We start from the raw sequence: 14,148 nt of genomic DNA on the forward strand, positions 1-14,148 counted from the left end.
CAAACGTGCATGTGTATTTCTTTGATGAAAAAGACAAATTATTTAAGTGTTACTTATAGGAATAAGATTAATTACATTTATTTTAGGAATTTATTATTTAATATTTAAATTTAATGTAATTTCTATGTAATATGTATTTTTCTTTGTTATTTTAACTTTAATCTGTAGTGTATTTTATATTTTGCAATGTTCACCTTCTTCATTTTCTTCTTCAAAAAAATTTGGTAACTAATTCTTAGTAATTTTTTTAAACCATAAATTAAATCACAAAAAAAAATAACAAATTTATTGGCTTTGATTTTCATTCCATATGATTTTATGAACAAAATATAAATTATAATATTAACAAATTAATGAATAAAATGAAATAATATTGGTAATTAAATGGAAACTTAACGTGAGTTATACAATAAATTATTAATTTAAAAAGGTATTTATATATTTTTATTAATGTCAATTGAATTATTAAAAACTTTGTATTTCTTAGACAATATCTAAAATTATTAAATAAAATTTCTAAATTTTTTAAAATCCTAAATAAATAAAAATCCTGAAATTTTTAATATCATTTTTAAACCAAATTTTGATTCAAAATTCAAAATATATCCATATCCTAAATTATTTAATGTCATTCTTGAATAAAAATATAAAATTAATAAAAATTTTAAGTTTTTCAAAATCATAAATAAATACAAATCCTAAATTGTTTTATATCCTACTTAAATAAAAATCTAAAAGAAATAAAAATATCTAAAATTTTTAAAATCAAAATTATTTAATTTTCTACTTAAATAAAAATCCAAAACAAATTATATTCCAAATTTATTCAAAATCGTAAATAAATAAATACCTAAATTATTTAATATCATACATAAATAAAAATTTGAAATAAATTAAATTCATAAATTATTTAAAATATTAATTATTCAAAATCTAAAATAAATACAAATCTAAATTATTTAATGTCCTACTTAAATAAAAAAATTTAATAAATACAATTTCTAAATTATTCAACCTTCTAAATATACAAATTCTAAATTATTGAATATTCTACTTAAATAAAAATGTGAAATAAATAAAAATTCTAAATTATTCAAAATCCTAAATAAAATGTGAAATAAGATTGTTTTTGAAGGAGAGGTTAACATAACAAATAATGAAATTTGGGTTATCCAAATTTTAAGATGAATCATTTTTTACCTGTTTATACATACATAATTATATATATATATATATATTAATTATATGAATTATATTTTTATACAGAAAAGTAAAAGAAAACGCATCAAATAAATCAACAAAACTTGGGGTGGGATGAAATAATTTTATGTTGAATAACTTCAAAGAAGACAATAAGATTGTTTTTGAAGAAAAGGTTAACATAACAAATATTCGGGTTATCCGAATTTTATGATGAGTTCTTTTGTACATAACTGTTTATTGTTACTTACTTTCCTCGAATATTTTTTCAGTTTGTTATACTTAAATTATTTATTTATGTGTATTATTTATGTTCATGGATTGTTTAGATTAATTTTGGTATGTTTAGGCTTTTTTATTTATTCGCATATGGTAATGGTTATTTCTTATATATTTGTAATTTGTAATTTTTTTATTTATTTACAATTACATTTATTTATATTTAATTATATAAATTATATTATTATTTATAATAGGAAGAAAAAACGTGTCAATTAAATAAAAAAAACTTAAGCGAGATGAAATAACTTTTGTAGGTTAAATAGTTTCAAAGAAAGTGATAAAATTGTTTTTGAAGTAGAGGTTAACCTACCAAATAATTAAATTCAAGTTACTCGTCTTTTAGGATGTTACATGACGGTTTATTGTTACTTTCTCAAGATTTGTGTCAGTTTATTGATACTTGAACAATTTATTTATTTATTTATGCGTATTATTTATATTTATGCATTGTTTATATTAATTTTAGTATGTTTAGTTTTATTTATTTATTTGTATATGCTGATGTTTATTTCTTATATATTAATATTTGATTTGTATTTTTTTTATTTTCTTATTAATATTGCGCCAAATAAATCAATGAAACTTAGAGTGGGATGAAATGTTAAATGACTTCAAAGAAAGCGATAAGATTATTTGTGAAGTAGGTGTTAACATACTAAATTATTAAATTCGAGCTATACACCTTTTAGGATGAATCATTTTTTTTACATAAGTGTTTATTGTTACTTACTTTTCTCAAAATTTGTATCAGTTTGTTACCTACTTAAACAATTTTTTTTAAGTGTATTATTTATCTTTATGCATTGTTTATATTAATTTTAGTATGTTTAGTTTATTTATTTATTCGTATATGTTGATTTTTTTTATATATTAATATTTGATTGTAATTTTTTTTCCCATTTACATTTATATAATATATATATATAATTATATAAATTATACTTTTATACAAAATAGTGAAAAAAAACACGTCAAATAAATCAACAACACTTGGAACGAAATGAAAGAATTTAAGTATGTGAAATGATTTCAAAGAATGCGATAAGATTATTTTTTAAACAGAGGTTAACATACCAAATTATGAAATTCGAGTTATTCCCCTTTTATGATGGATCATTTTTTTATATAACTGTTTATTGTTACTTATTTTTTTAAAACTTTGTGTCAATTTGTAGATAGTTGAACGATTATAAAATTATTCAAAATTTGAAATAAATACAAATTTAAAATATTTAATGTCCTGCTTAAATAAAATCTGAAATAAATATATCAAAAAATGGAGGAATTTTGGTTATTTTTGAACAATTTATTTATTTACGTGTATTATTTAAGTTTATGTGTTGTTTATATTAATTTTAGTATGTTTAGTTTTTTTTTAATTATTTGTATAAGGTGATGTTAATTTCTTATGTATTAATATTTTTTTGTATTTTTTTATTTATTTTCTTATTTACATGTGTATTTATATATATAATTATAAAATTTAATTATTTAAGTTTATGCATTGTATTAATTTTAGTATGTTTAGTTTTGTTATCCGTTCGCATATGCTGATATTTATTTCTTATATATTAATATTTGTTTTGTATTTTTTGTATTTATTTTTATTTATTTTTTTACTTACATTTACAATTTCATTTATATATACTAGCGGGAACACAGGCAGTGACGTGCCTGTGTATCCGCATTTTTTAGTTCTGTTTCTTTAGTATTTTTTTATTATTCAAAAACAATTTATCTTAGTAACATTAAAATGAGAAGTTAAATAGTATACCGTTAAAAGAGTAGTGTGTATCCGCATTTTTTATTTCTCTTTCTTTAGTATTTTTTTATTCTTCAAAAACAATTTCTCTTACTAACATTAAAATGAGAAGTTAAAGAGTATACAGTTAAAAAGTAGGTTAAAAAAATAGTGGAGAGCGGTAATTAAAAGTTACATATGGTAAAGAGAATGAATGAATTTTCAAAATTTAAAATTTAAAATTACTATTTGAATTCAAAACCGTCTCTCAAGGTAGAAAATAATTAAATAGAACTTGGGTTTCATATTTTTTTTATAATTTTTAATATTTTATTAATTATGGGTAAAAATATATGTATTTGGTAATAGTTAAAATTTATTTAAAACTACAAACTCAACCGAAAAAATAATTAAATAGAATTTGAGTTTCATATTTTTTTTAATAATTTTTAATATTTTATCAATTATAGGAATTAAACCAATATTTTCCATTGGGTCTATAAACAACCAATAATATATGACAATCATTACAATACATATTACACCATTAAAAAATAAACCAAAAATTCATCCTCAATTGTTTGAAAAATATTATATACAAAAGAAGAAAATGTAAGAAATTACGTAAATTAATTTCTATAAAGTGACTCACATGACTTAGAGTTTGGGCTTTGGGCCCAAATATGATTTAATAATAATAATAGAATAAAGGCTCATTGGTTAATGTGAGAAATATATATATGATGATATACCTAATGGAAAACCTACATCTGATGGAGATTGGGTACTAAAGGCTATAGGGTTCTGTCTCTGCAAATAATAGTTGTCTCACTGTTAACTATCACGAAAGTGTGTGACAAGTACGGAATTGCTAAGAGATAGATTGGGATAAAGGAGATAAAGTAACTCCTCAATTAGGATCACTCATGGATCAAGGTAAGTGCCTATTCCTTCTTGATTGTATGTTTTGTGTGAGAATCATGATATGATAAGATCTATTTGTGAACATAATTGTATGTGTTCAATTTACGTTCATTCATGTTCTGACTTACATGTGGTATCAGAGCCTTGTTGCTCATTTTTGTGATTCTCCATTAATGTTTTTCCAAAATTTGAAGAACCCTAATTTTAAAATATTCCCAATTTAAGAACACTAATTTTAAAATTAGGATTTATAGATCAAGGTTTTCATTCCTCTATAATAGATCCCTAATTGTCCTAAACCATCAAAATTAAAGAACCCTAATTTTAATTAATCCCAATTGAAGAACCCTAATTTTTAAAATTAGGGTTTATGGATCAACGCCATTAACGGCGTAAAACCTTTTGAACCCAAACGCAAGAAAGTGGTTGTTGCTGCGACACAGTGACTCATTGTGAGAGGGGTGGTTAACGGCATCCCTGCAGCTTAAGCAATTTTGCTTTGATTTACTGTGCCTTAGGTTATCAATTTTATTAATATTATATTATAATATAATATAATAAAATGCATGAAAATAATCCAATTAATGAATCCATGTATGAATTATTCTTTGCCATCATGAAATGCATAAATTCTTTGTTGCACCCATATTAAAGTTTAATCAATTGTTACTTTTCTGTAATTTAGGTTATGTTATAATGTAATTAAATTTACATTTAAATTAAACTTTAATTAATTAATTAAAAGTGAGTAACGAAAAATTATTTTCTGTTTTATGTATCATGTTTTAATGTAATTTTATTTGCATTAAATTAAAGTTTAATTAAAGTTTTAATGAAATTTTATTATGTTTTAAAGTAATTTTATTTGCATTAAATTAAAGTTTTAATGAAATTTTATTATGTTTTAATGTAATTTTATTTGCATTAAATTAAAGTTTAATTAAAGTTTTAATGAAATTTTATTATGTTCATTAAATTAAATTTTAATTAATTGACTGAAAGTGAGGAATGGAAAACTGTATTTCCGCTTTATGTATTTAATTTTAAATTGAAATTTTGGAATTACTTGTTTGATAGATTTGTAATCACCAAAGTGATCAAATCTTTAAGTTTTATTTAATTCCAAATTATGGATGAAATTTTATTTCATATAATGATATTATTTTTTGGAATTATTTGTATGATAGATTTGTAATCACCAAAGTGATCAAATCTTTATGTTTTATTTAATTCCAAATTATGGATGATGAAATTTTATTTCAATTAATGATATTATTTATGGAATTATTTGTATGATAGATTTGTAATCACCAAAGTGATCAAAACTTTAAGTTTTATTTAATTCCAGATTACTGATAAATTTTATTCCAATTACCTATAGAATGGATGCTAAATTATTTATATATATGGGTAAATGGAAATTCATTATTATAGGGCATTATGGATCACCCAAAGGTTGATTAGTTGTCCTTATAATTAATGGATATGATTGTTGGTAGTGAGTATGTGTTATTAGTTTTGCTTGTATATCCAAAGATAACAAGTGTTTCTAGTTAATGCATATATCTTACCAAATAAAGTTAATACTATTAGCATCATTATGTTTTGTGTATTAATGAATCTCCCAAAGGAGAACATTAATATACATAGAATGTTTTCTGAATCTGTATAGTATGTTTAGTTTATGACTCAAAGTATTAATGTTAAGCATGTGTGATCAAGTATTGTTCCTGTATCTTTATGCGAATGAGCATAGCAAGTAATATTAAGTCTGCTCTTCCCAAAACTGATGGTGCAAAAGAATTTATGAAATTTGTGGAAGAGTGTTCCCAAACTACTGATAAGTCTCTTGTTGGGACATTAATGAGTACATTAACCATCATGGAATTTGATGGTTCTCGTACTATGCACGAACATGTCATTGAAATGAATAATATTGCGGCAAGACTTAAGCCTATTGGAATGGCAGTGGATGAGAACTATAACATGTTAGTTCAGGAAAAGACTAGATTGAAGAATCGAGGAAACCACTCTATACACTATGTGAACAATCAGGGAGCTGGAAAGAAGGTCTTCAAGAAACATGGAAAGGGTAAAGGACCAGTGAAGATAAATGAGTCCTCTACTAAGCTCCAGAAGAAGAATGACAAATGTCATTTCTGCAAGAAATTGGATTTGGTACTTTTTATGATGGATTATATAGATTGAACCTTGATAATATATATGCTGAAACTCTTATGACCTTGCATCATAACGTAGTTTATTGAATGAATGTTCTGCTTTCTTGTGGCACAAACGTTTGGGGCATATTTCCAAAGAAAGGATGGAAAGATTAGTAAAGAATGAAATACTTTCAAGTTTGGATTTTACTGATTTGAATGTTTGTGTGAATTATATTTAAAGGCAAACAAACAAAACACACAAAGAAAAAAGCCACAAGAAGTACTCAGCTTCTTGAAATTATACACACAGATATATGTGGACCTTTTGATGCAAGTTCTTTCAATGAAGAAAGGTATTTTATCTCCTTTATTGATGATTTTTCACGTTATGGTTATGTTTATTTACTGCATGAAAAATTGCAAGCGGTGAATGCCTTGGAAGTTTATATAAATGAAGTGGAAAGGCAATTAGACATAAATGTGAAAATTGTCAGGTCAGATAGAAGTGGTGAATATTATGGAAAGTATGATGAAAGTGGACAACACCCTGGTCCATTTGCTAAGTTCCTTGAAAGACGTGGTATTTGTGCTCAATACACAATGTCAGGTACACCACAACAAAATGGTGTTTCAGAAAGGCGTAATCGAACCCTAATGGATATGGTTAGGAGCATGTTAAGTAAGTCAACTGTACCTGTTTCATTGTGGATGTATGCTTTAAAAACTGCCATGTATCTGTTGAACAGGGTTCCTAGTAAGGCAGTTCAAAAGACACCTTTTGAATTGTGGACAGGAAGGAAACCCAGTTTGAGACACCTGCATGTTTGGGGATGTCAGGCAGAAGTTAGAATATACAATCCGCAAGAGAAGAAATTGGATGCAAGAACAATCAGTGGATATTTCATTGGTTATCCAACAAAGTCAAAAGGGTATATGTTTTACTGTCCTACCCATAGCACAAGAATTGTTGAATCTGGAAATGTACGGTTCATTGAAAATGGTGAAATCAGTGGGAGTAATACTTCACAAAATGTGGAGATTAAGGAAGTTAGAGTACAAGTTCCTTTAACTAGTACCTTTACTTCAAGTATTGTTGTTCCTAATGTAGTTGAGTCACTCAACGATGAAGAAGAACAACAAATTAATGATCATGAAGAAAACAATGAACCTGTAGTAGAACAACCACAAGAAATAGTATTAAGAAGATCTCAAAGAGAAAGAAAGTTTGTTGTTTCGAATGATTATGTGGTTTATCTACAAGAGTCAGAAAATGACTTAAGTATTGATAATGATCCAGTTTCATTTTCAGACGCCGTCAATGATGATAATTCTGATAAGTGGTTAGATGCCATGAAAGATGAGCTTAAATCAATGGCACAGAATGATGTATGGGACCTTATAGAATTGCCAGAAGGATGCAAGAGAGTCGGGTGTAAATGGGTCTTTTAGACTAAACGTGACTCTCATGGCAATATCGAATGTTACAAGGTCCGACTTGTTGCCAAAGGTTTTACTCAAAAGGATGGCATTGATTATAAGGATGTTTATATGGACCAACCAGTGGGGTTCATTGAAGAAGGAAAGGAACACATGGTGTGTAAACTTAAGAAATCAATATACGGGCTTAAACAGGCTTCTAGGCAATGGTATCTTAAGTTCAATGATACTATTGTGTCCTTTGGGTTTAAGGAAAACATCATTGATCGGTGTATATACCTGAAGGTCAGTGGGAGCAAGTTTATATTCCTGATTCTGTATGTTGATGATACCTTGCTTGCAACTAATGATCTTGGTCTATTAAGTGAGACTAAGAATTTTCTCTCTAATAACTTTGAGATGAAAGATATGGGCGAGGCATACTATGTGATAGGAATTGAAATATTCCGTGACAGATCACAAGGACGGTTAGGTTTGTCTCAGAAAGCATATATTAATAAAGTTTTAGAGAGATTCAGAATGGATAAATGTTTGACATCTCCTGTTCCAATACAGAAAGGAGACAAATTTAGTCTCATGCAATGTCCAAAGAATGACTTGGAACGAAAACAGATGGAGAATATACCTTATGCATCTATTGTTGGGAGTTTAATGTATGCTCATACTTGTACACGACCAGATATTAGTTTTGTAGTTGGTATGCTTGGTAGATACCAGAGTAATCCAGGATTGGATCATTGGAAAGCTGCAAAGAAAGTTTTAAGATACTTGCAAGGAACGAAGGATCACATGCTTACTTATAAAAGATCTGATCACCTTGAGGTGATTGGATATACAGATTCAGATTTTGCTGGCTGTGTGGATACACGAAAGTCTACATTTGGTTATGTGTATCTTTTAGCCGGAGGAGCGATTTCATGGAAAAGTGCGAAGCAGTCAGTCATCGCTGCGTCCACTATGGAGGCTGAATTTGTGGCATGCTTTGAGGCCACAGTTCAGGCTAATTGGTTGCGGAATTTTATTTCAGGACTTGGAATTGTTGACAGTATTGCCAAGCCGCTGAAAATTTATTGTGATAACTCCGTAGCAGTCTTCTTTTCTAAAAACGACAAGTATTCCAAAGGTGCTAAACATATGGAATTGAAATACTTTGCCGTTAAAGAAGAAGTTCAGAAACATAAAGTGTCAATAGAACATATTAGCACTGATCTTATGATTGCTGACCCTTTAACAAAAGGGTTACTGCCCAAAATATTTACTGGTCATGTTGTAAATATGGGCATTATGTCTACTAGTGAATTATGAATGTTGTTAATGCTTATTTGACACTCTGAGCTCATTGATAAATAAAGTTTATGAAATTTATGTTGTTTTGTACTTTATGTATATGCATGCAAATTATGTTATTGTGTTGTGGAAAACAAATTATGTTGTTATTGATGACAATGACATTATGTTTGAACCTATTATGAATTTCTCACTATAAATTCATATTAAGGAGAAAGAATGATATAGTAGTACATGGAAGGAAATGTGTTGATTCAAATGACATGTAACCGCCATGACTCTTATTATTTCTGTATTCTTGATTATGAATAATGATAGAACCAATTTATGTAAGGCCTTTTAAATGCGCATTTATGTCATTATTAAATCATGAAAGTATTATAACTCATATGAGTCAAGTGGGAGAATGTAAGAAATTATGTAAATTAATTTCTATAAAGTGACTCACATGACTTAGAGTTTGGGCTTTGGGCCCAAATATGATTTAATAATAATAATAGAATAAAGGCCCATTGGTTAATGTGAGAAATATATATATGATGATATACCTAATGGAAAACCTACATCTGATGGAGATTGGGTACTAAAGGCTATAGGGTTCTGTCTCTGCAAATAATAGTTGTCTCACTGTTAACTATCACGAAAGTGTGTGACAAGTACGGAATTGCTAAGAGATAGATTGGGATAAAGGAGATGAAGTAACTCCTCAATTAGGATCACTCATGGATCAAGGTAAGTGCCTATTCCTTCTTGATTGTATGTTTTGTGTGAGAATCATGATATGATAAGATCTATTTGTGAACATAATTGTATGTGTTCAATTTACGTTCATTCATGTTCTGACTTACAGAAAATGCAATGAAATCTGCTTCTCTTTTCTTCACCTTAGACCCTTGGACCTGTATAGAGACTCGTTTAAATTGTTCTCATCTTTTGCACCCAAATCTAATGTTCCTTCGTGTTAGAACCTTACGATTGGGGGAGTGAGCGCGACAACGAAACTCAGTTTTTCCTTCTCTGATTCCTCTATTTTTCTATGAATATTAACTCTCTACAATTAACAAATAAAAAACAAACAAAATATTAGTATAACATGTAAAACATAGATTTAAAAACACGATGACATACCTACCTTCTCTATATAATGCTCTCTAGTGAGAGAACCTATTTTGAAGGTGGTCTCTAAAATCATAACTTTATGAAAAGTTAAGATGATTTCAAAAATCAAAACCTAAAAGAAGAAAATATAGAGGAAGAGCAAAGATAAAGAAATGGCGATGACAGAAAACTTAAAAATCAAATTGGAAGTAACTTTTCCGTAAAATATGAGGAAATGAGAATATAGTTTAGTTAATGCTCTGCATGATTTCATTTAAATCCATAAAATTGTTACAAAAAAGGGTCTTATGATGACTTTCATCATGTACCTCTGTCTCCTCTTGTTGAGTCTTTCTTATCCCTCTAGTCACATGTTTCAATCACAATTTCAGAAGACAAATTAGTGTTTTACAAATTGAAATGCATATAAAGAGAATTACCTAGTGTTGTGATGAAGCACACAACTTTTTTTGAGTCTTTTCGTTCCCTCTATTCACAAACTTCAATTACAATTTCATGAAACAAATGTCAAATTAGGGTTTCAGAAAGATTAATCAAAGAAATGAAAGTATGATTTTACATGAAAGTGAAAAGGAAAGAGAAAAGAAAGTGATAAGTATGTAAAAAAAAAAGGATGTGTTATGTGTAGTGGAGAGAGAAAGTGGGAAGTAGGTACCTATATAGGAGAGAGAAAGTGGGAAGTAGGATACGTGAGTTATGTGTGATGGAGAATCATAAAATCTGTTTCTTAAATCAATTTTAAAATTCTACAATTTTAATAAAAAAAAATATCAGTTTAAATCAGAAAAGTAACGTACCAAATCTCCACTCTCCTGTGGTCCACAAAATATTACAAATATCTTTAATTTTTTATTTAATAGAGAAGAAGATCTTTAAAACAGAAAAGTAACTAATCAATCACTCCACTCTCCAGTTAAATAATAACAAATAAAATAAATTAAAAAATTAAAAAATTATTTTATTAATTTTTGAAATTATAAAATGTCCAAATAACCAAAATAAATTAATACAATAAATTATTAAGTAAAGATAAAATGGAAAAAAAAAATTAAGAGCAGGAGAATAAGAAATGACACAATGACCATAATACAATAATAAAATTAAATATTAATATAAGGATAAAATAGGAAAAAAAATTAAGAGCAGTTAAGAGGGGAATCCCCTTGATATATAGGTATATATATATAATATATATATATATATAATATATATATTTAATTAAATAAATTATATTATTATTTATAATAGTAAGGAAAAGCGTGTCAATTAAATCAACAAAACTTGAGCGGAATGGAAGAATTTTTGTAGGTTAAATGATTTCAAAGAAAACGATAAAATTGTTTTTGAAGTAGATGTTAACATACTAAATAATTAAATTAAAGTTACTCGCCTTTTAGGATGAATAATTCTTTTACATGAGGGTTTATTGTTACTTTCTCAAAATTTGTCTCAGTTTGTTCATACTTGAACAATTTATTTATTTACGTGTATTATTTATCTTTATGCATTGTTTATATTAATTTTAATATGTTTAGTTTTTTTTTATGTATTCGTATATGCTAATGTTTATTTCTTATGTATTAATATTTGATTTTTATTTTTTTTAAGTTTCTTATTCACATTTACATTTATATATATATATGTATATTTAATTATATAAATTATATTTTTATACAAAATAGTGAAGAAATTGCGCCAAATAAATCAATGAAACTTAGAGTAAGATGAAAGAATTTATGTATGTTAAATGACTTCAAAGAAAGCGATAAGATTGTTTGTGAAGTAGATGTTAACCTACTAAATTATTAACTTCGAGTTCTACGCCTGATGAATCATTTTTTACATAAGTGTTTATTATTACTTACTTCCCTCAAAATCTGTGTTAGTTTGTTAATACTTGAACAATTTATTTTTTTTACGTGTATTATTTATCTTTATGCATTGTTTATATTAATTTTAATATGTCTAGTTTATTTATTTATTCATATATGCTTATTTTTATTTCTTATATATTAATATTGGATTGTAATTTTTATTTATTTATTTTCCTATTTACATTTATATATATAATATATAATTATATAAATTATAATTTCATATAAATAGTGAAGAAAACACGTAAAATAAATCAACAACACTTGGAGCAGAATTTAAGTATGTGAATGCGATAAGATTGTTTTTGAAACAGAGATTAATATACCAAATTATGAAATTCGAGTTATTCCCCTTTTATGATGAATATATTTTTTTACATAACTCTTTATTGTTACTTATTTTCTAAAACTTTGTGTCAATTTGTTGATAGTTGAACAATTTATTTATTTATGATGTATTATTTATAATTATTAATTGTTTATATTAATTTTAGTATGTTTAGTTTTTTTATTCAGATATGCTTATTTTTATTTCTTATATACTAATATTTATTTTGTATTTTTTATTTAATTTCTTATTTACATTTACACTTATATATATATAATATTTAATTATGTAAATTATATTTTTATACCAAATAGTGTAAGAAAAAACATAAAATAAATCAACAAAACTTAGAGCGGGTTGAACGATTTTTTGTATATTAAATTACTTCAAAAAAAAGTCATTTAACATACTTTTTGAAGCAGATGTTAACATACCAAATAATGAAATTTCTAAATTATTCAAAATCCTTAATAAATACAAATCCTAAATTATTTATTGTCATGCTAAAAAAAAGTGAAATAAAAAATTCCTAAATTATTTAAAATTCTAAATAAATTACAAATCCTAAATTATTAAATATAGTACTTAAATAAAAATTTACAATAAATAAAATAATTAAATTATTTAAAATTATAAATAAATACAAATCATAAATTATTGAATCTCATACTTAAATAAAAATTTACAAGAAATAAATTTCCTAAATTATTAAAAATAAAATTCCTAAATTATTCAAAATTTTAAACAAATAAAAATCCTAAATTATTTAATGTCCTACTTAAATAAAATATCTGAAATAAATAAAATTCTTAAGTTATTTAAAATATTAATAAATAATAATTCTAAATTATTTAATTCTCTACTTAAATAAAAATTTGAAACAAAATAAATTTTTTAAAATATACAAAATTTTAAATGAACACAAATCATAACTTATTTTATGTGATACATAAATAAAATTTCAAAACTTTTTAAAAATCCTAAATAAATACAAAATAAAAAATTATTTTTTAAAAATCCTAAATAAATACAAAATAAAAAATTATTTTATGTCCTATTTAAATAAAAATATAAAATAAATAAAATTTCTATGTTTTTCAAAATTTTAAATAAATAAAATTCCAAAACTTTGTAATGTCATTAGATAAACATAAAAAAACAATAAAATTTATAAATTAATCAAAATTCTAAATAAATTCACATTCTAAATTATTTAATGTAGATAAAAATATAAAATTAATAAATTTCTAACTTTTTAAAATTCTAAATAAATAAAAATTCTAAATTATTTTATTTCCTTCTTAAATAATAATCTCAAATAAATACTGTAATAAAATAATATTTTCTAAATTATTTTACTTACAAGAATTAGAGTTATTGGATATGACTAATTGTTTCCATGTGCGGAAAACTTGAACAATTTATGTTTTCATTAAATTAGGATTATAACTTTGGATGTTTACTTTTATTTTTATGTTTTTGAATTCGGATGTTTTTCTTATATTTATGTTTATATTTATATTTAGGACTCTGGATATTTATTTTTACATGTTTATGTTTATTATACTGTTTTATTTATGGTTTTCTTTACAATATTTGTTCTGTCCATCTAATATACATAAAATAAGTGTTATATGATATTAAAGTTGTTTTTTCAGATTTCACTTACAACATAATTTTGTTGGAGTTTACTAAGCTGAAAACATTATGTTTTTATTTATTTATTGTAAATTACGTAATTTTTTTATATCAATAGAAACATTAAAAGCAATCAATTTTTTTATAAGAAAAAAA

The sequence above is a fragment of the Phaseolus vulgaris genome, chromosome 4 (genome assembly GCF_051622355.1).
Source record: "Phaseolus vulgaris cultivar YP4 chromosome 4, ASM5162235v1, whole genome shotgun sequence".
Lineage (NCBI taxonomy): Eukaryota > Viridiplantae > Streptophyta > Magnoliopsida > Fabales > Fabaceae > Phaseolus > Phaseolus vulgaris.